General features: G+C 38.7%; 1 protein-coding gene across 2 annotated transcripts in view; it reads left to right on the top strand.

Annotated features, from left to right (window-relative positions):
• Positions 1-24,351, top strand: part of LOC115222176 — a 75,573-nt gene that overhangs the window by 48,840 nt on the left and 2,382 nt on the right. For both annotated transcript variants that reach the window (XM_036511199.1, XM_036511198.1), the window contains exon 2: positions 24,198-24,323. The gene's annotated coding sequence lies outside the window, so the exon portion shown is untranslated. The remainder of the gene's footprint in view (positions 1-24,197; positions 24,324-24,351) is intronic.

The raw sequence follows: 24,351 nt of genomic DNA, 5'->3' as shown, positions 1-24,351 counted from the left end.
CAGAAACCATAGTTGAGAGCCTAAATTGTTTTGCAACAATATGATGCCTAGTTTCATCACATAACATGGCACCTTTAGCAACTGTTTTCCACCATATTCATTTGGTGGAAATTGGGAAAAGGAAAATATGTACAAGACATCATGTGTGTGTGTGTGTGTGAGTGTGTGTGTGTGTGTGTGTGTGTGTGAGTGTGTGTGCATGTGTGTGTCTGTGTGTGTGAGAGAGAGAAAGGGAGTGATAGATATATATGTGTGCATATACATATACATATATATGCACATGTGTGCTCACACATACGTGTGCATACTAAATGTGTGTGTGTATATATATTATATATATATATTAGATATATATATATATATATATATATATATATATAGATATAGATATAGATATATTATGGCACATGGCCTAGTGGTTAGGCTGTTGCATTCACGATCACTAGATCATGGGTTTGATTCCCTGATTGGACAGCATGTTGCATTCTTGAGCAAAACACTTCATTTCATGCTGCTCCAGTTCCCCTTTCAATGGGGAATGTTGGCCTGCTCACCTAGCCAGTGAGCTGTCATTATCTGAAGGATAAAACAATGCAAAAATGCTTTGTGATCAGGGATATGTAACAACATCTGATCACCTGGTCAGTCATGTGATCATATGATATATGTATATAAATATATAAATACATATGTATATCCTTTGTAGAAAATATAAATCCAAAGAAGAAGCACACTCTAAGATGTAGAACAATATATTTCTTTTTTTAACTGGGGAAGGCCAGTTTATTGGATTATCCTGGGTTTTCCATCCATAAGGGTTTACCTTATGGCGTTTCATCAGACCCCAAAAACTGTTAGTTTAAGACCTCTTCAAATTATGGAGGGAGAAAGGCCTTGTATGGATATAAACAAGGGGATTATCTCCCTTTGCCATTCGCTATTGACTATTGACTTCTGGCTGAGCTGCCATCTTGCTGTCTCGAAAAAGCTACAAAGGTAAACAATAGGGGATTATTTCCCTTTGCCATTGGATATCAACTTCCGGCTGTGCTGCCATCTCGCAGATCCCAAAGCACCAGCAGGAATTTCCTAAAATGAAAACATAGCCTGAAAATCTCCATTCTGCTCCCTGGCATGAGTGAGTTATTTAGGATTCTTGCACATTCAGCTATTTATAACTTACAGCGCTTCATCCTGTTGATGTAGGGGCCTGAGTTTTCAAGGATTTTCCATGAGATTGAGTATGGGATCCCATTGTCTCTTAGTTGCCAGATGTGACTGCTTGCGATGTTACCTATCTCTTTTCCGGGACCCTGAAGGAGAATTTATGGCTAGAATGTCTTGCTTGAAAGAATTCCCAGTTCATCCAATGTATTTCTGTGGGTGCGCGTTGTCGGCACTGCACCTGTTAGTGTTGCTGCTGTTGTTGTTGCTGTTGATGCTGGAGCTGGGGCTACTGGTGTTGGTGCCACCGGAGTTAATGTTATCGCCCCTGCGTGTGTTGCTGGTGCTGCACCTTTTGTTGTTGTTACTGTTGTTGCTGTTGTTGTTGTTGCTGCTGCTATCATTGGTATTGCTGTTGTTGGAGCTGGGGCTGCTGGTGTTGGTGCTTGCAATGGTGGGGTTGGTGGTAGCATTGGTAATCCTATTGTCATTGCTGGTTATGGAGATGGTGCTGTTGTTGTTAATACTGCTGATATTGCAGCTATTGTTGTTGTTATTACTATTAATATTGCGGTCTCCACTGATGGTGGGGGAGCTGCCACTGCCGTTAGAGGTGTCATTAGCCATGTTTATGCCATAGCTTCTGCTAGGACTGCTGCCATTGCTGTTGTTGCCGTCATAGCTTGCAATGGCACTGAACATGTTTCTGCTCCTACTATAGTGGCTGTCAGGTCTGCTAGTGTGGATGTTGTCAGTTCTGCTGTCAGGGAAGCTACTGGTGAGGCTGGTGCTGGTGGCTGTGTTGCTGCTTTTTTTAAGGCGGCGAGCTGGCAGAAACGTTAGCATGCCGGGCGTAATCCGTATCCGCTACGTTCTGAGTTCCAATTCCACCGAGGTCGACTTTGCCTTTCATCCTTTTGGGGTCAATAAATTAAGTACCAGTTACGCACTGGGGTCGATGTAATTGACTTAATCCCTTTATTTGTCCCCTCTGTGTTTAGCCCCTTGTGGGTAGTAAATAAATAGGTGTTGCTGCTTTTGATGTTAGTGATGGTGCTGTCGAGGGTGTTGTTCCTGCTGTCAATGGTGCTGCTGTTGTTGACATTGCTAATGCTGTCCACTGCAGTAATGGCTGCGGTGTTGTTGGCTCTGTTTCATGCCTCTGGCTGCTATTGCTCCTGCCAGTGGTATTGGCAGGGTTCACTGGTACTTCAGTTTGATAGACGTCCCCTTTGGTTTTGCAGTGGCCTCCTACCGGGTGACTATTGTGGTTCCTGCATGAACAACATGCTTCTTCTAGTGGCTTAGGGGCACTAACTAGGATGCTCTTAATATTGGGGGCACAACTAAATGAGACCCTAACGTTGTGTCTGTTGAAAATGGGCCTGTACCTATGGGAGCTAGTGAAGTGCTTGTCTTTTAATTTAAGGAATAGTCTACTTACAGGCATTATTGTGTTAAGGGAGAAGGGGGGATGCAAACCAAATTGTATTCTTGTGGTGCTTCCTTCTGTGGCTGTTGGGTTCCGGCATATAGGAGATGCGGTCCCTAAACCCGCTGGCAGTTAGGGTCTCTTTATAGTATGAGGCTACTGCATCGAAGGCCTCTTTGTTAGAGGAAAGGCTCAAAATCCTCTTACTAACACCCTTAACCAGGTTCTTGAACATGATTGGTAGGTGACAGGAGGTTGTGTTGATGTACGTTAGCCTCTCGCTTGGCAACAGCAGCAACAATGACCATAGCAACAGTAACAAGTGCAGTGTTGGCAACGTGTGCACACAGAAATTCATTGGATGTAATGGGAATTCTTTCAAGTAATGCATTTCCAGCCATAAATTCTCCTTCAGGGTCCTGGAAAGGAGATACGTAACATTGCTGCCCAGTCATGTCTGGCATCTAAGAAACAATGGAATCCTACACTCGATCTCATGGAAAATCCTCAAAAACTCAAGCCCCTACATCAAGATGAAGCACCGCAAGTTATGCATAGCTGAATGTGCGAGAATCCTAAAAGACTTGCTTGAGCCAGGGAGCATCCTTAACTCCGGAACAGAGATTTTCAGGCCATGTTTGCATTTTTGGAAATTCCAGCTGACATTTTGGGATTTGCAAGATGGCAACACAGCTGGAAGTTGATAGCTAATGGCAAAGGGAGATAATCCCCTTGTTTACATTCATACAAGGCCTTTCCCCCTCCGTAATTTGAAGAGGTCTTAAGCCAACAGATTTTGGGGTCTGGCGATATGCCATAAAGCTAAACCCTTATGGATGGGAAACTCAGAGTAATCTCATAAACTGGCCTTCCCTAGTAAAAAAAGCATATATATATATAAAAAGCATATATATATATATAGGCGCAGGAGTGGCTGTGTGGTAAGTAGCTTGTCTACCAACCACATGGTTCCGGGTTCAGTCCCACTGTGTGGCACCTTGGGTAAGTGTCTTCTACTATAGCCTCGGCGACCAAAGCCTTGTGAGTGGATTTGGTAGACGGAAACTGAAAGAAGCCCGTCGTATATATGTATATATATATATATATGCATGTGTGTGTTTGTCCCCTAGCATTGCTTGACAACTGATGCTGGTGTGTTTATGTCCCCGTTACTTAGTGGTTCGGCAAAAGAGACCGATAGAATAAGTACTGGGCTTACAAAAGAATAAGTCCCGGGGTCAAGTTGCTCGATTAAAGGCGGTGCTCCAGCATGGCCGCAGTCAAATGACTGAAACAAGTAAAAGAGTAAAAGATATATATATATATATATATATATATTTATGTATATATCTCCATTTAATATCCTCTTTTCCATGCATGCATGGGTTGAACAGAATTTGTTGAGGCAGATTTTCTGTGGCTAGATTCCTCTGATATTACACCAATCTTCTCTTGTTTCCAAGTAAGTTAATATTTTTCCGTGACCAGACATGTCTTGGAAGATTAGAAACAAAGAACACTTCTTGCATGATGCTTGCACTGGCATCGACCATGCTTGAATGTTGCTTTTCCGTGATGTTCAATGGGAGCCAGTCCGGCAGCACTGGCATTGATCACACTCAAATGGTGCTTTTTGCGTTCAATACACATATATATCTATATGACAAATATACACACACACATGCATACACACACACACACACACACACACACACACACACACCACACACACACACACACACACACACACATACAGTAAACTCTTTCCACTTTCTGTCTACCAAGTCTCACTGGGGAATTGTAACTAATGGTGCTATTGTTCAGATATTGTAGAATGAAACAATCATAAAAATTAATGTGGTATATATTTGTTATATGGTATAGATGAGTCATCTGATTGTTCTATAATATATATATATATATATATATATATATATATATATTATATATATATATATACATATATGTAAAAAGCACACATGACTACATATGTATTCATATAAACGAATGTTTGTGTATGTGTATCTATATGTATGTACGTATGTATGTATGTATGTATGTATTATGTATGTATGTATGTATGTATGTATGTATTATGTATGTATGTATGTATGTATGTATGTATATGTATATACACATAGTGATCTTTAACACTTGATGTTGCAAAGGAATGTTTCCCAGGAGGCTACCCTGCAACTAATCGGTGTATAAATGAAACATACACTATGAATGTGTCATCGATAATGTTTTATTTTATTAAAGCTGCTTTTAATTTAAAGTTTTTCATTTTGTCTCCTATGTGTTATGCACAACACATCAGCAAATAGACATTACACTATTTGCATATCTCTCTCTCTGACCGATGATATGATTTTGTTTTGAGGTGAGTCGAGTATATGGTGCTGATGGGCTAAAACAAGAGCAAAATATTGATAGCCACCATCCCTGTTTATCTTTCGGGTGAATTATCTCACTTGGTCTGAAACATTTAGTGCTATTTAACAGTTGGCATCATAAAGGGACATTTCCCAGGACCTTACCCTACAGCTAATGGGTGTATAAACAAAATACACTATGTGTGTTATCATTAATGTTTTTACCCACACGCAAATACACACACAAACACACACACACATTGATGTGTATTGCATATATATATATGTACCGGATGACCCATAACTCATTGGGTTACAGCCGTTCCAAGTTGAAAATGTCAATGAATGGCAGCAAAGGCAAAAATACTATTTCAAACTTCATGCTATAAAATTCTTAAATAATACAGCTCTCCTGCTTTTGGTGTGACACGTAAACATGACCAAGTGTTTTTTCTTTGAAAACGTTCAAATGGCCTTGCTTTCTTCTTTGCCACTCTTTGTTACTACTGTTACAAGTGAAATGCATGGGTACTTCAGCATAAAGCAATGTTTTTGCAAAGTCATCATTGGTGCACAATGAAAAGAATTCTGTCAATGTTGTTCTCATATGTTGTTCATTGATTGCTATGTATATCTTCATTATTTCTGAGCAATATTGTTTGTTCATCTGATAGGTGAACTTGCAGTCTCACTATTGCAGGTGCTCTTTCATGAATGGAAAATTCTAAAATGGATGCAACTGCTTCAGATGGTCAAATATACCTACCCATTAGATATTGACTAATTTCAATATCATTGTTTATTTGAACAGCAGCTTGCTTATTTCCTTTTAAGCATGTTCTTGATGACGTATTTAATTGACCTCACAATGATTTCAACATTGTAGTGGCATTTGAATGCATTTAAAAGAGTTTCATTATAAGGCAGTGATCCACAACTTGTTTTCACTTGTGGTACATTGATATTCTTTCCAAAATTCAGTGGTACACTTGAACTAAAACTATAGCTAAAAAATATAGGGAAAAAAACGATATTCAGATTACACTGTGGTACACCTAGCATTGTCTTGTGGCACACCAGTGTGCCGCAACATACCAGTTGCAGAACTCCGTTATAAGGTACGACCCATTTGTTGCTGATTGGTTTTCCATTCTTATGAGATTCAACTCCTCCCATTGCAACTGATCTTCATCTACAATGAGATAGTTTCTTCCTTTTCCTGCTTTTTGATTAAGATGATTAAGGTTACTCTTTTTTTCTTTTTTTTTACTTTTTTTACTCTTTTTACTCTTTTTACTTGTTTCAGTCATTTGACTGCGGCCATGCTGGAGCACCGCCTTTTAGTCGAGCAAATCGACCCCGGGACTTATTCTTTGTAAGCCCAGTACTTATTTTATCGGTCTCTTTTGCCGAACCGCTAAGTAACGGGGACGTAAACACACCAGCATCGGTTGACACACAAACACATACACACACACACATATATATATACATATATACGACAGGCTTCTTTCAGTTTCCGTCTACCAAATCCACTCACAAGGCATTGGTTGGCCCGGGGCTATAGCAGAAGACACTTGCCCAAGATGCCACGCAGTGGGACTGAACCTGGAACCATGTGGCTGGTTAGCAAGCTACTTACCACACAGCCACTCCTGCGCCTTTTAAATAAAATAGTAATTTTCCCCTTTAAAAAAAAAAGTACCTGTGAATCAAAAAATATAGGGACTTTAGAAGTTATATCAATGATCAAGGGAAGAAAAAGAAAGCAAGTATAAAGGACAGCCAGCAGTAACTAAGGTGACTCTTTGAAGTGTAAACATTTTCAATTTCATTTTTTTTTCTTAAAGGGGTAAATGACTATTCTATTTATAATTTTTATCATCTTGGTACAATACTGATGATGATGACAATGCTGCTGATGATGATGATATACACATGTACACACAGTTCTGTTTACAAACTCAAAAGAGTACTCAATATATGAGTATTTATTTGCTTATTAGGGGTCAGTTGGTGATTTACTTCCCTGATAGCCAAAGCACCATGCATATTAACTGTTAGAGGTAATTCTGAACAAGTATAATGTTAAGTTGCGGCTAAATCTCTATCAAATGATTGAAAAAGAAAGATGCCCTGGACAAGAAGCCAATGATATACAAGCAGGCAGGGTGGTCATAGCTGCACCACCTTTTGTCATGCATCTTCTCAATCAGGACTAACCTGAGGTTAAGTAATAACAACTATAGAAGCCTCTATGCAGTTACTTAATCTGTTAGAAATAACAGTCAAAGTCCAGTCAAAGCTCTATCATCATCATCATCATCAGCTTTTAATATCCATGTTCGATGTTGGCATAGGTTGGATGGTCTGTTAGGATCCAACTGCATCATGTTTTCTATGGCTGATCCAACTGCATCATGTTCCAGTATTTGCTTTGGCATGGTTTCTATGGCTGTATGATCTTCATAGCATTCACCACTTTACAGAGTGTATTGGGTGCTTTTTTCATGGCACTATCACTTGTGAAGTCACCAGGCAGCTTGCAAGATTAAGTTCCCTTTTAACTGGGACAACAGTGAAGATGAAAAATGGTTATATGCTAGAAGATGAGTGATTAAAGTACAAGAGAGGGAGCCAGGAAAGAAGAGGCTCTGGCTACTCACATTATCAAAGAGTGAGTAGAAGTAATTGGGTCAGAGCTGGAAAGAGAGATAAAAAAAATACGTCAGAGAATTTGATATTTAATATATGCCTGTTGCTAATGGGGTGCTCTGGGTAGCACTGCTCCCCACCCCCACTATTCAATAGTGTACCTTCAGGTTTACAGTGCTATACTTATTTTGAAACTCCACTTTAGCATTATTACAAATTACTGCCTACCCAGAATATTCTGAAGCACCCTCAGGCACCAAAGTCTGCTGATGGGCCTGATCTGATAATCAGAAAAGACAGACAGTCATTGACTTGAAAGTTTTGATAATGGTTCTGCTCAGTCAGTGTTGAGCTGGAGCTAAACAACATCTATGTTTCAAGTCAAAAAAAGGATTCTTTATATTACTTATTCTCAACCTTCCCTCTGTACCCAGAATATTCTTTTCAACCCTCAGGCATCAAAGTCTGGTAACGAGTCTGATCTGATAGTCAGAAAGACAGGCAGCTGTTGATTTGAAAGTTTTGACAATAGTTCTGCTCAGTGTTGAACTGGGGCTAGACAACAACTATGTTTCAAGCCAACAAAGAATTCTTTACATTACTTACTCTCAACCTTCCCTCTGTAATTTACCTTCTCAGTTTCATGCATTTTACTCTTTGCCTCCTTACATCTATGTAAAAATATGCACTTAATAATCACAATCTACAAACGCCCAGGTCACTACAAGAAACAAAACAAAACAAAAACACTATTTTTAAGATAGCATGTTAGCATCACTTTATGTGTTTTAAAGTATTTTTCGTATTTCCTTATTTGTTCTTTACATTTTGTAAAGTCCCAAATCACCAATGCATCTACACTTTTGTAACCTTTGTTAACAACAAGTTACTTCTCATCCCACTCCCAGTAAAGAATAAACTGTGTGAAATGATTATTAATTGTAGAATGGTAGTGAAACCCAACATTCTATACAGCTTCAACGTGAAACAGGTCTTTCCCTTTTAGAAATTTAAGAGAGCTACAGAGTGTTAATTCAATTAAGAAGGAATTTCATGACATGGGAATATTTGTTACAAGTTTTCTATTCAAATAAACACGGTGTATCTGTGCCGCGTACAATGTTAGTATTGGTTTATGTTCAAGAAATGTTGGTATTATCAAACAACACTCTTAATCTATTACAGTTACCCATCCTTCATAAAAATACTTCCACCTGCTTTTCTCATCCTGGGTTCAAATTTCACCCAAGTTGACTTTACTTCCTATCCTTCTAGGATCAATAAATTAAGTACGAGCAATTGGGTTGAAGTAATTCACTAACCCACCACCCCTAAAAAACTGCTGACCATGTACCAAAATTTGGGACCATTATTACAAACAGCAATAAATATGAGCTAATGTGGGAGCTCCCATTTCGTTGATCTGTTTGCTAGCAGTAGCAGCTAAATCTCACTCAAATCATTAATAATGGAAGGATACATTGAATAATGTAGACCTAGATGCATTTTGTTTGAATAAAAGGTGGGATGGTCACAGCTGGAAAAGCTTTAGTCAGAAGTCTGCTGGACAAACTGGGGCTAAATAATAACAGTTTCATATTTTGCTGCTAGACCAACTCTAGTACTTGGCTGGTGCTTTATCTTATTGACACTGAAATGATGAAGGGCAAAGTCAATCTCAGCAACATTTGAACTCAGATGTTCAAATTTGATGCAGTTTTCTGTTCCCTTTCAGGCTCTACCCTAAAAAAAAAAATTGTCAAATAATTATTTCTCAGGACAGAATGCTACAGATAATATCTTCCCATAAATGTTGTCATTTCCATAAAATATTCCCAAGAATTTTAATTAAACCTATATTATAAACATCACCTAATTAACCCAGAAAATTAAAACCTGCTATTGTTTTTAATTCATGCATACTTGACACATTAACTCTCAAGAACATTATTTTAGCTTATACTGTAAACAAGCAGTGATTTAAACAAGCCCTCTAGGGAAGGTTGGGAAAAAATTTCTCAATTGAAAGGGTAAAATGTAATAGTAGTCAGCTGCACTTTTAAAACTTAAGGCTCAGCTAAAATACGGGCTAATATTGTTAGATATATCTCTGCAGTGTACCTATTGTAGGCTATGGACACATAAGAGGCGCAACAGTATCACAGGAAGGTTAAAAGAGAAAGTAGTCTTTATATGAGGCAGATGTGCAGGTACATTAAACACCAGGAATGTACAAAAAAATAGATTCCCTCAAATGTCCTAAAGCATCCTTAAAAGTGGTAGACAGTTTTTGTTACTTAGGTGACCAAGTTAGTTCTGAAAGCATAGTTGTTAGAATAAGAACAGGTTGGGCAGAGTTCAGAGAACTGCTATATTTGCTGGTAACAAAGGGCCTCTCCCTCAGAGTGAAAAGCAGATTATATGATACCTGTGTATGAACAGCTATGCTAAATGGCAGTGAGACATGGACTGTGACTACTGAGGATATGTGAAGGTTTCAAAGAAATGCAATCAACATGCTCTGCTGGATGGGTAATATCAGTGAGTGTGTATGTCAGATTGTAAGTGATTTGAGAGAAGCATTGGGTACATGAGGCATTAGATGTAGTGTTCAAAAGAAAAGATTGTGCTGGTATAGTCAGTTGATGGGATGAAGTTGTGAGAAAGGAGAGAAAGGCCTTACAGAGATGACAAGGGACCGAGACTGTTGGCTGTTTGCTGTGCTTGAGAAGATATGCCAAGCTAAGTAAAATTGTGGTTGTTTATGCATACAGGCATGTCCTCTACATCCCTCTCTCAACTAAGAGATCCTGGTCTTGCAGGCTTGTGGGTGTAAATTCACCCATGCCAGTGCTTCATAAAAGCACCCATGCTGGGGTCACATAAAAGTGCCTGTGCCAGTCCCACAAAATCACTCAGTATTCTCTGTAAAGTGGTTGGCATTAGGAAGGCATGCGACTATAGAAACCATGCATAAACAGACAAATGGAAGCTAGATAGCTCTTCAGCTGGCCATCTTCTGTCAAAGCGTCCAACCCATGCCAGCATGAAGAACAGACGTTAAAAGATGAGATGATGACACCGATAACCTCTGCCTATGCACTTGTGCCCTAGTGAATGAAGCAAAGAAATGCAAGATTAGAAAGCAAGAAACAGTGGAAATCTATGTCTGGTCATTATTTTTGTATCGCTGTCAGGACAGAGGCATTAAAATTAAGTTCTAGCAGATTCAAACACAAATATGATAGTCCCAGTTGTGTATATCACAGAACAACTTCCTTTTATGATGACAGTGTGTTCATAATGCACTCAGCTCATTGGTACAAGGAATTCTAGGACAAAGGTGTTTTGACATGATGTGCTTCATCAGCCAGAATCACCTGCTCTTTGAGCCTGTTCAAGCCATTGGCTTCGTTTATAGTTTCATCAGACAAAACTGTTCGCTGATTAACAAACTAGTGTAAGTCTTGCTCTGAACACATGGGTATTTATCTTATGTTAATCAACTTAAAAAAGTGTTAGCAATTGCCTTTAGGTACATAAGACAACAATACGAACAATGGCAGGTGCAAAGGGATATGTGTGTGGGGATTAATCCAACCTAGCTACAGTGCTTACCTCCATCTCATGTAAATGAAAACCTAAAAAATTGTTTTCATGTTTCATTGATAATGATGATGATGACGACAATGATGATGACGACAATGATGATGATGATGTTGATGATGATGATGATGACGACTGCAACAGTGATGACAATATATCACGGTTTTAATTTTTGTGCTTTATGGTATTTAAGTTACTTTCAGGCATTATTATCATTATCCTTATTATTATTATTATTATTATTGAGTGAGAGAGCAGTTCATGCCATCAAAGTGACACTGGGGTAAAATATACGAAGCCCAATATACCCATCATGACTACCCGTCTGATAAAGGTACACCAGGCACATGCATCACAACCATATGTGCGCGACATGGTCATCTCATATCAAGATAAACAGCACATGACCTTGCAGGTGGGGCCCAGTTAGAATTTTCTTCAGTTGAGTAGCCCATCCCGCTCAAACGGTCCCTGAATAAGAGTTGTTTAAGGATGTTGAAAGAACCACCCATGTTTCCAGAGGTGAACTATTCAAACCCCAAAGAATCCCTCTCAACACATGGCTATGATGCTCCCCCACTACTTCTGCTCGTGATCAGAGATGCACATATCGTCAGCCACTAAGGGACATGCTCAACTGGTTAGGTCAAACAACTGACAAACAAATCTGTGGTATTGAGCAGAATATTTGCTGTAGCCCATCTTTTATACCAAGACAAAACAATGTACATGATAACACTTCCAATCAGTTAAGATCAGAAGCCATGAGAGCTTATTATTATTATTATTATTATTATTATTATTATCATCATCATCATCATCATCATCATCATCATCATCATCACCATCATCATCATTATTATTGTTATCAATCATTGTTATTATTATTATTATTATTATTATTATTATTATTATTGTTATTATTATTATTATTATTATTATTATTATTATTATTATTATTATTAGGATGGCAAGCTGGCAGAATCGTTAGCATGCTAGGGCAAGATGCTTAGCAGAATATTTGCTATAGCCCATCTTTTACACCAAGACAAAATCATGTACATAATAACACTTCCAATCAGTTAAAATCAGAAGCCATGTGAGTCACTGCCTGGTACTGTATTTGGAAAGCCAGTAACATAACAATAGAATTATTTAAATCCATGTATTTGTTAATTCTGTAATAAACTTAGGAAAACAGTAGAATCCAATGAAGCTAGTTTTGAAACTAACATTGGTAAATGATAAGTATGATGAAGTGGTTCTACCTGAAACATCAAGTATCTTCTCTTCCTCTTGTAAACTAACTTATTTTATTATATCTTTATTTTTTCTTTTACTAGTTTCACTTAGTTGAACAGATTGAACCCAGTACTAATTTTTCAAAACTTGGTACCTATTCCATCATTTTTTTTTGCCATACTGCCAAGTTACAGGGATGTAAACAAACCAACACTAGTTGTTAAGCAGTGGTGGCAGACAAACATAAGCACAAAGGCACACACTTGGACACACACCTTCACATACATCTACACACACACACACACACACACACACATATATTTTCTTTTATTCTTTTACTTGTTTCAGTCATTTGATTATGGCCATGATGGAGCACTGCCCTGTGGGGTTTTAGTTGAAGAAATCGACCCCAAGACTTATATTTTAAGCCTTGTACTTATTCTATCAGTCTCTTTTGCTGAACTACTAAGTTACGGTAGCATTAACACACCAACACCAGTTGTCAAATGGTGATGGGGGACAAACACAGATACAAAGACACACACATATAGATGTCTACATATACATACAACAGGCTTCTTTCAGTTTCTGTCTACCAAATCCACTCACGAGGCTTTGGTTGGCCTGAGGTTACAGTAGAAAACACTTGCCCAAGGTGCCACGCAGTGGGACTGAACCCAGAACTATATAGTTGGAAGCAAGCTTCTTATAAAGTGATGCCTGTACCTATAAAGCCATTCCTATGCCTATACCTACAAACTCACGCCTGCACATATATGTATATATATATATACATAAATGTGTAATGGTCTCTGTCTGTGTGTGTGTGTGTTTGGGGTTACTCTAACGCCTCCCACACTGTCCAACCGATTTTAATGATTTTTGGCGCATAGGTAGATCCCATACCCTGAAGTTCAAATAAGACCAGAAATTTTTCGAAAACTCGATAAGGCTCAGTTGGCATCGATTTTTGTGAGCTCAATAGGGCATTTGAATGGAAATTCCCATAACGATGTTATTTTTCCTACAACTTTTGCATTTTTTGTCTGATTTTGATGAAAATCAATGAGTGAGTGAGGCTCATGGCAGTGAGTTGATGTCAGTATATGGCATTGACAAAAAATCGATAATTACGCCTGGGCAGTGGTTTTATAAAATCAATAGGCTTTTTGCAAGCAAATACCCATAGGGATTTTATTTTTGGCCATAACTTTTATATTTTTTATTCAATTTTAATGAAATTTGAGATTTAGGTAAATTTTGTGGTAGGGGAGACAGTAAAGGTTTTAATTAATTCCAGAGCTGGCATCAACTAATTGACATGAACTGTAATCACGTGTAAAATTTCAATGGTCAGAAGTGGACTTAACTTCAACATGGAAAACATGAGCAATGTAGGGTGCAACAGCTAGTATATATATACATACACAATGGGTTTCTTTCAGCTTCTGTCTACCAAATCCATTCACAAAACTTTGGTCAGCCCTGAGGCAAGTAAAAAATACTTGCTACACAGTGGGATTGTGCTACAAAGTGCTACTCAGTGGGACTAAATTCAAGACCATATGGTTGGAAGGCAAGCTTCGTAACCACACAGTCATATCTGCAAAGTTTTTATAATAAACTCAGATCTTTTGACAGTGAATGTTTCAAAGAAACTATGGATGGAAGTACTCCGTCGGTTACGACGATGAGGGTTCCGGTTGAGCCTGCTCGTGAAATTAACGTGTAAGTGGCTGAGCACTCCACAGACACGTGTACCCTTAACGTAGTTCTTGGGGATATTCAGCATGACACAGAGAGTGACAAGGCCGGCCCTTTGAAATACAGGTACAACAGAAACAGGAAGTAAGAGTGAGAGAGAGTTGTGGTGAAAGAGTACAGCAGGGATCACCACCATTCCTGCCGGAGCCTCGTGGAGCTTTAGGTGTTTTTGCTCAATAAACACTCACAACGCCCGGTCTGGGAATCGAAACCGCGATCCTACGACCGCGAGTCCGCTGTCCTAACCACTGGGCCATTGCGCCTCCTCAAAGAAACTATACACATCAGACCTTTAGTTATGAATCATTGTAAGCTGTAACATGTATTGTCATATGTTTTCTCAGCCTTTTATATCAAATTTGAATGCTTTATTCATTATAAATTGCTATTTTGATATCGTTTTTATGCTACTTCTTTTCAGAAAAATGTTCTATTCACATCTAGCAAGTGACTAATTTTTTTTTTTTATATTCACAAACAAGTATGTTACATAGCATAAACTACTGTATAATAGCTCAGTTCTAGTTAGTATTACTTGTTAGTATTACTAGTTAAAGTGTTAAGCCTGTGTTAATCATTTGCTTTTACAAGTCAGAGTTACTAAACCTAGTCATTTCTCTAGTTCTATGCAAAGATGTTATTTCATATTGCTTATTGGTTAGCACTTGTTTGAGTTCTAAAATTTGTTGGTCATTGATTACCACTAAAAGGGTTCATAATCTTTGTTATTCAACTCAGTGACTTTGAAATATTAATCTATGTTGGTCATTATTTAGTTCAAAATATTATGATATCACACAGAAATATTTCATAAACCCAGCATTAGAAATTGTCTCAACAAATTCTCTACCATCTTGAAAAAAAAGGACCATATGCTTTAAGCCCTCAATCTTAAAACTGTAAGCCTTGATCTCCCTCTTCCTTCTATACCTCCTCCTCCTCACCACCACCACCACCACCACCACCACCACTACTGTTGTCATCATTTTAACTTCCACTTTTTCATGCTTGCATGGATCAGACTGAATTTGTTGAGGTAGATTTTCTATGGTTGGATGCCCTTCCTGTCACTTGTTTCCAAGCAGGGTAACATTTCTTTGTGGAGGGACATGTTTTCATGGAAGACTGGAAATGAGGGACTCTATTACATATATGAAGAGCACACTTGCTTGTAACTATACTCTAATGTCAAGACATGGCAACACACACACTAACACACACACACACACACACATGAACACACACACACACACACACACAACACACACACACACACACACACACGTACACACAGACACATCTAAATGCACTTGGAACATCTAACACTGTGTTCTAAATAAATGCAGTGGGGAAACATATGTATGAATTGAATATTTATACTGGCATTTATCTTAAATTCCACTACTTATGCTCTGTATATCATAACAGGTAATATTGTTAAGTACAGAATTAGACTAATCACCATTCAGGAAGCTGACACGATAATCATAATCTACATGGGGGCTCTTAATCATACACTCTTTTACTCTTTTACTTGTTTCAGTCATTTGAATGTAGCAATGGTGGAGCACCGCCTTTAGTTGAGCAAATTGACCCAGGAATTATTCTTTGTAAGCCTAGTACTTATTCGATTGGTCTCCTTTGCTGAACTGCTAAGTTACGGATACGTAAACACACCAGCATCGGGTGTCAAGTGATGTTGGAGGGACAAACACAGACTGAAGGACACACACACACACATACACACATGACAGACTTCTTGCAGTTTCTGTCTACTAAATCTACTCATAAAGCTTTGGTTAGCCTGAGGCTATAGTAGAAGACACTTGCCTGAGATACCAAGCATTGGGACTGAAACTGGCACCATGTGATTGGGAAGCAAACTTGTTAAACACACAACTATGCCTGTGCCTTGATCTCCCTCCTATGTGTGTGTATATATATATATATGTACTACTACTACTAATATAGGATAAAATTTTTTCAGAAAAAAATTTCATCAAAAGTGGCAGCATATTAAAATACCTTTAAAAGTTAAAATTATAAATAACTTATAAACAAGGGCAAAAGAAACTTTATTTCTATGCCAATATGCTGATAACAGACTTTAAATCGTCAGTTTCTACATTTCATTATGCATTCACTATAAATACATGTGCTGAAATCGAGGAAAGCTAGCCAATAGAATTTTTTTTTAAAGTTCGTTATTTCTATATTGAATCAATTTCAGAATTAATCCTATGGATTCTTCCCTCTTCAGTAGAAAATACGATAAGAAATAAATGAAATACTTATACGCACCCATGGAAAAAAGCATAAGCAAGAGTCACGAGTACTCACAAGTACCCAGTTATATCTAAATGTAAAATCCTTTAGCCAGCCTCAGCACATGTGTGAACTATTCTGGGTGGATATAAGTATTTCATTTATTTCTTATCGTACAGGAACAGATGCAATTTTATGTGTGTGTGTATACATACACACACACATAAAATTGCATCTGAATTTGAAACCATGCAGTTGCAAAGCAGGCTTCTTAACCATGCACCTATGGCATATGTATGTGTGTGAGTGTGCATATATATCTATGTGTGTCTTTATGTATATGTATATTTATATATGTGTGTGTGGGTGGGTATGTGATATACATATGTATACGTGCAGACATGTGTGCATAATTGCATATATGTGTAAGCATTCATGAATGATTACATTCCACTTGTTTTCATATGTCATAATTGAGCATAACAGTGATGTCATTTTTACATTTTCCGTGAACAATATGTCCTGTAGTTGTTCTGCACTTGTGAAGGGAGGTTAAATAAATGGAAGAGATTTCTTACTCAAAAAACAAGTGAGTATTGATGACAGGGAGGGCATGCATACTCTTCTACTTGTTTCAGTCATTTGACTGTGGCCATGCTGGAGCACCGCCTTTAATCGAGCAAATCAACCCCAGGACTTATTCTTTGTAAGCCTAGTACTTATTCTATTGGTCTCTTTTGCCGAACTGCTAAATTACAGGGACATAAAAACACCAGCATCGGTTGTCAAGCAATGTTGGGGAGACAAACACGAACACACACACATATATGTATACATATATACGACAGGCTTCTTTTAGTTTCTGTCTACCAAATCCACTCACAAGGCTTTGGTCAGCTTGAGGCTATAATAGAAGACACTTGCCTAAGGTGCCACGCAGTGGGACTGAAACCAGAACCATGTGGTTGGTAAGCAAGCTACTTACCACACAGCCACTCCTGTGCATATTTTATCTTTCATCTTTGACTTTTTCCAGTCATTAGACTGCAGCCATGCTGGGGTGCTGCTTTAAAGAATTTTTAGTTGAATGAATCAACCCCAGTACTTATTTTTGAATTTTTTAAAGCCTGTTTATTATTCTATCAGACTCTGTTACTGAATCGCTAAGTTACCAGGATGTTAATCCACCAATACCAATGGTCAAGTGATAGTGGAGGACAAACACAGTCCTCTCTCTTTCTCTCTCCCCCTCCACCCCCCCTCTCTCTCTCTCTCTCTCTATATATATATATATATATATGTTTATATATACACACACACATGACAGGTTTCCTTCAGTTTATGTCTCCCAATTCCAAATCCACTCAGAAGGCTTTGGTTAGCCTGAAGCTATAGTAGAAGACACTAGCCCAAAAGATGCCACACAGTGGGACTGAACCTCTGAACCATCTCGTTGGGAAGCAAGCTTCTTACCACACAACCATGCCTGCACCTATGTAAAATATTGCCTATAGGCAATGCTTGGCCAAGATACTAAGTAGTGTAATCAAACTTCTTAATTACATGTCTATTACCCATACCACATTGTTATTGCTAGAATCGTTTTTACAAATTCCGCTGAGGTTGAATTTTCCTTTCACCCTTCAGGGATTGATAAAATAAATATCAGTTGAAAACTGGGATCGATGTAATCAACTTAACCCCTCCACTGAAATTGTTGGCCTTCTGCCAAAATTTGAAACCAATGCTATTATTACAGCCATCGTATAAGGCAGTGAGCTGGCAGAATCATTAGCACACTGGGGAAAATGCTTAGTGGCATTCCATCTCTCTTTTACTCTTTTACTTGTTTCAGTCATTTGACTGTGGCCATGCTGGAGCACCACCTTTAGTCAAGCAAATCAACCCCAGGACTTATCCTTTGTAAGCCCAGCACTTATTCTATCAGTCTCTTTTGCCGAACCACTAAGTTACGGGGACATAAACACACCAGCATTGGTTGTCAAGCGATGTTGTGGGGTGGGACAAAAACAGACACACACACACACACACACATATACGATGGGCTTCTTTCAGTTTCTGTCTACCAAATCCACTCACAAGGCTTTGGTCAGCCTGAGGCTATAGTAGAAGACACTTGCCCAAGGTGCCACGTAATGGGACTGAACCTGGAACCATGTAGTTGGTAAGCAACCTACTTATCACACAGCCACTCTCTCTTTACATTCTGAGTTTAAATACCACCAATACTGACTTTACCTTTCATCCTTTTGGGGTTGGTAAAATAAGTACCAGTTGAACACTGGGGTCAATCTAATTGACTTATGTCCTTCTCCGAACTTGCTGTCCTTGTGCCAAAATGTGAAACCATTATTACTACCAGCATCATTATCAGCACTTCATTAGTGATGTCACTATGACCATTAACCTTATTGTAATCACTAAGACTGTCATTGTCTCTATACTGGTTAGAACCATCATTAAATCATTGCTATTATTTCCCTGATAATAAAGGATGTGAGATGGCAGAATCATTAGTACATTGTATAAAATACATAACAGCATTTCTTGCAGCTCATTCTGTTCAGAATTGAAAATTCACCAAGACTGACTTTGCCTTTCATCCCTTAGGGGTCGATAGAGTAATTACCAGTTGAGCAATGGGGTCAACGTAATTAATCAATCCCTACCTGCTAAAAATTTCAAGCTTTGTGCTTGATAGAGAATAATTATTTTTCTGACTATCATTGTCATTATCACAGTTGTTGCTTAGCAACTGAACTACTCTGAATGACCAATTTGCCATAAAAGTCATTCCAGTTATGAATATTCTACAAGCGTCTGATTTAGGTGAAAGTTTTGAAGTTAACCTCCCAACAATAGCATTATTACCATTTTTTTGTTTTTTTGGGTGGTTTACTTTCAGCTTGGCATTCATTAACTCTAGTTTCCAGCCCATTTACTGTCCACTGTGTTCCTCAGTTCCTCAGAGCACAAGACTGGTCAATGATAACTATGTTCCTCTGTTATCATTGACCAGTCTAGTGCTCTTTTTTTATTCCTTTCCTGACCCAGTGTACCTTGGGACACAACATCAAATCTGCCCTAATATTGATTTCAAATTTTATCAGCAAATCAAATGCATATATAAGTTGATTATATTGACCTTAGTACTCACCTGGTTCTTATTTTATCGACCCTGAAAGGTTGAAGGGTAAAGCTGACCTCAGTGAAATTTGAACTCAGAACGTGAAGTTGGATGAAATACTGCTAAGTCTTTTGCCCAGCATACTCTTTTTACTCTTTTACTTGTTTCAGTCATTTGACTGTGGCCATGCTGGAGCACCACCTTTAGTCAAGCAAATCGACCCCAGGACTTATTCTTTGTAAACCTGGTACTTATTCTATCAGTCTCTTTTGCCGAACTGCTAAGTTACGGGGATGTAAACACACCAGCGTCGGTTGTCAAGCAATGTTGGGGGGACAAACACAGACACACAAACATACACACACATATATATATGTATATATACATATATATGATGGGCTTCTTTCAGTTTCCGTCTACCAAATCCACTCACAAGGCTTTGGTCGGCCTGAGGCTATAGTAGAAGACACTTGCCCAAGATGCCACACAGTGGAACTGAACCTGGAACCATGTGGTTTGTAAGCAAGCAACTTACCACACAGCCACTCCTACAGTTAGCATACTAACTATTCTGCCAGCTTGCTGCCTTAATCTGTCCTAATATTAAGATAGTAGTAAGGTGGCAATGCCAGCAGAATCATTAGGACATTAGGCAAGATGCTTAGCAACATTTCATCCATCTTCACATTCTGAGTTCAAATTCTGCTGAGGTCAACTTTGCCTGTCATTTTTTGGCGGTTGATAAAATAAGTACCAGCTGAGCATTGGAGACAATATAATTGACTTAACCCGCCACTGAAACTGCTGGCCTAGTGCCAAAATTTCAAACTAATATTAAGATAATAGGGTGTGGTTTGAGGGAGATTTGGTTATTTTTGCTTGTGGAGTGGCCACATAGAGGTTCCAATATTGGCTTCTCGTGGTCTCAATTTTTACAAATGAGGTTTTCATTGCTCTCAACAGTTATCTTCTTCAAGTATTCCACCCCAACATTACCTCCTCCATCCTCGACCACCACTGCTGACACAATCATGATTGTCATTGTCATTTATTTCTTACTCATTCAAGTCTTTGGACTATGGCCATACTGGGGTACTGCCTTGAAGGGTTTAATTGAAAAGATCAACCCCCATTGCTATTTTTCTTTTCCAAGCCCAGAACTTATTCTATCATTCTCTTTTGTTGAACTGCTAAGTTGGGATTATAAACAAACCAACATCGATTGTCAAATGATGGTGGTGGACAAACACAAACATGGACAGACATACATAGATAGTTCATCATCATCATCATCATCGTTAGCGTCCGTTTTCCATGCTAGCATGGATTGGACGGTTCTACTGGGTCTGTGAAGCCAGAAGGCTTCATCAGGCCCAGTCAAATCTGGCAGTGTTCTACGGCTGGATGCCCTTCCTAACGCCAAAACTCCGTGAGTGTAGTGGGTGCTTTTTACGTGCCACCCGCACAGGAGCCAGACAGAGCTGGCAAACGGCCACGAACGGATGGTGCTTTTTATGTGCCACCGGCACGAGGGCCAGGCGAGGCTGGCAACGGACACGAAACAGGGCGGTGCTGGCAACGGTCGCGAAACGGAAGGTTCTCTTACATGCCACGGCACTGGTAACACATCTGCAATTCCATGATCGATTTCGATTCTGATCCTCACTTGCCTCAACAGGTCTTCACAAGTAGAGTTTTGTGTCCCAAGAAGGGAAGGTATGCATACTAGGCTGGCTCCATCCCATGTAGAGGCCATGGGTTATGGACTCACTTGTCCTGCCGGGTCTTCTCGCGCTCACAGCTACTTCCAGAGGACTCGGTCTCTAGTCATTTCCTCAGTGAAACCTAAAGTTCGAAGGTCGTGCTTCACCACCTCGTCCCAGGTTTTCCTGGGTCTGCCTCTCACAGGTTCCTCAACCGCTAGGGTGTGGCACTTTTTCACACAACTATCTTCATCCATTCTCGCCACATGACCATACCAGCGCAAACGTCTCTCTTGCACACCACAACTGATGCTTCTTAGGTCAAGCTTTTCTCTCAAGGTACTTACACTCTGCCGAGTATGAGTACTGACATTAACATCCATCGGAGCATACTGGCTTCATTTCTTGCGAGCTTACGCATATCCTCAGCAGTCATGGCCCATGTTTCACTGCCATGTAGCATGGCTGTTCGTACACACGCATCATACAGTCTGCCTTTCACTCTGTGCGAGAGGCCTTGTCACCAGCAGAGGTAAGAGCTCTCTGAACTTTGCCCAAGCTATCTTACTCTAGCAGTTACACTTTCAGCACACCCCGCCCCCGCTGCTGACTTGGTCCCTAGGTAACGGAAACTATCAACTATTTCTAGTTTTTCTCCCTGGAAAGTGACGGAAGTTGGTCTCAGAGCATTTTCAGTGTTTATTGTTCCTGAGCATCTGCCACATACAAAAAACCATCTTCCTAGTTAGCCTTCCTTTGACATTGCTGCACCTCTTATGTGTCCATAGCTTAACACTTGGTGCATCTTATAGAGTTTCTACCTACACCTTTTCTACAGATCGAGCAGGGCCATCACCTGAAGGCGTTTTGTGATTTGTCTACCTTCCTACTGATTACGACTTGTGTTTTAGCTAGTTGACTGAGGCCCTCGATTCTAATCCTTGTTTCCACACCTGAAACTTTCCTCCAGTTCTGATAGTGACTCAGCAATTAGAGCAAGGTCATCAGCATAGAGGAGCTCCCAAGGGCATCCTGTCTTGAATTCTCCGTTATTGCCTGGAAGACTATGATAAATAGGAGGGGGCTGAGTACTGAGCCTTGTGGACACCCTACCTCTACCCGGAATTCTTCACTGTACTTGTTTCCAACCCTCACCCTACTAGCAGCGTCCCTATACATGGCCCGCAAGCTCTCACTAACCATCATCTATCCCTAGTTTCCTCATTGCCCACCAGATAAGGGATCGGGGGACCCTGTCAAAGGCTTTCTCCATGTCAACAAAAGCCAGGTACAGGGGCTTATCTTTGGCTAGGTATTTCTCCTGCAGCTGCCTTACCAGGAATATAGCATCAGTAGTACTTTTCCCTGGCACAAACCCAAACTGCATCTCATCTAAACTAACTCTCTCTCTAATTAGTTGGGCTATGACCCTCTCCGTAACCTTCATCACCTGATCCAACAGCTTGATACCTCTGTAGTTATTTATATACATTATATATATACATATATCATAGACATTATGGTTTCAAAGCCATGAGAATTAATTTGCTAGATGGAAACTGAAAGAAGTCCATTGTATATAAAAATGTGTGTATATATGTTTATATATGTATGTAGCAAATGAAAGACAGAAGATGGAATATACAAGAATTTATTGATCACAACAACTGCTTCAACACATCTAGCATCAATTCCTCTTGGGTGGGACACTCAACAACTGGTTCAGGAGCATAAATTCTCGTATATTCCACCTTCCGTATATATATATATGTATATGTATATGTATATGTATATATATATATATATATATATATATATATGTATGTATATATATGTGTATGTGACCTCGTGAGTACCGCTGTCGATTTTTTTTCCTCCGTCTTCCCTTCTCAGGATCTTTCCTTCTTCTATGTTTCCGACAAAGAGCTCCGCTCGAAACGTTAAACCCTCCTTCTTCCGTTCTTTCCTGAGCGTCCAATAATACTTTATTTGTTCCACGTCCTCGCGTTGTTGTGTTATTTTTGTTTTTTTGTGTTTTCTTGTTTGGATTAACAATATATATATATATATATATGGCCTGCTCACTTAGCCAGCAGGGTGGTGTCATTTGAAGGCTAAAACAATGCGAAGTGCATTGTGACTAGCGATGTGTAGCAACATCTGATAGCCTGGTCGGTCACGTGATCATGTGATATATATATATATGTTTTTGTGCATATATGCATGTATGTATGTATATATATATTATTTATATATATATATATATATAGATATGTATATATAATATAAATAATATATATATATGCATATATACATATATGTACTTACTTACATATATATGTATATACATATGCACATATGGGTACAGGACGTCATAGAACGTAAGCAAGATGAAATTTTGTGGGAGGAGACTAGTCGATTACATTGACCCCAGTGTTTCGCTGGTACTTAATTTATCAACTCTGAAAGGATGAAAGGTAAAGTTGACCTTGGCAGAATTTGAACTCAGAACATAAGAACAGAAGCATTTTGCCTGGCTTCCTAACAATTCTGCCAGCTCTTGGTCTCAATAATAATAATGATGATGATGATGATGATAATAATAATGATAATAATAATAATAATAATAATAATAATAATAATAATAATAATAATAATAATAATAATGTTAATAATAATAATAATGTTAATAATAATAATAATAATAATATAATAATAATAATAATAATAATAATAATAATAATGGTGATGTTAATGATGATGAGGATGATAATGTAAATATTCTTTTATTATTCAAAATTTCAAAAATATAACTAACCACTCTTTCTTTTTGTTTCTTTCAGGAGTTTGTTGACAAACAGCAGTCAACCATTGCTGTTGATACAAACTACGAGAATACTTCAAGTGAGAAAGAGTGCATCAAAGTTTATTCTGCCACTTGCAGACACTAAAACTTGCAGTGACTTTGAACCAATTGTCAAGACTTTGAACCAATTG

Source organism: Octopus sinensis, linkage group LG19, assembly GCF_006345805.1.
Source record: "Octopus sinensis linkage group LG19, ASM634580v1, whole genome shotgun sequence".
In the NCBI taxonomy this organism is placed as follows: domain Eukaryota; kingdom Metazoa; phylum Mollusca; class Cephalopoda; order Octopoda; family Octopodidae; genus Octopus; species Octopus sinensis.
The sequence above is the reverse complement of the archived record's forward strand: the minus strand, read 5'-3'. Positions and strand labels throughout refer to the sequence as shown.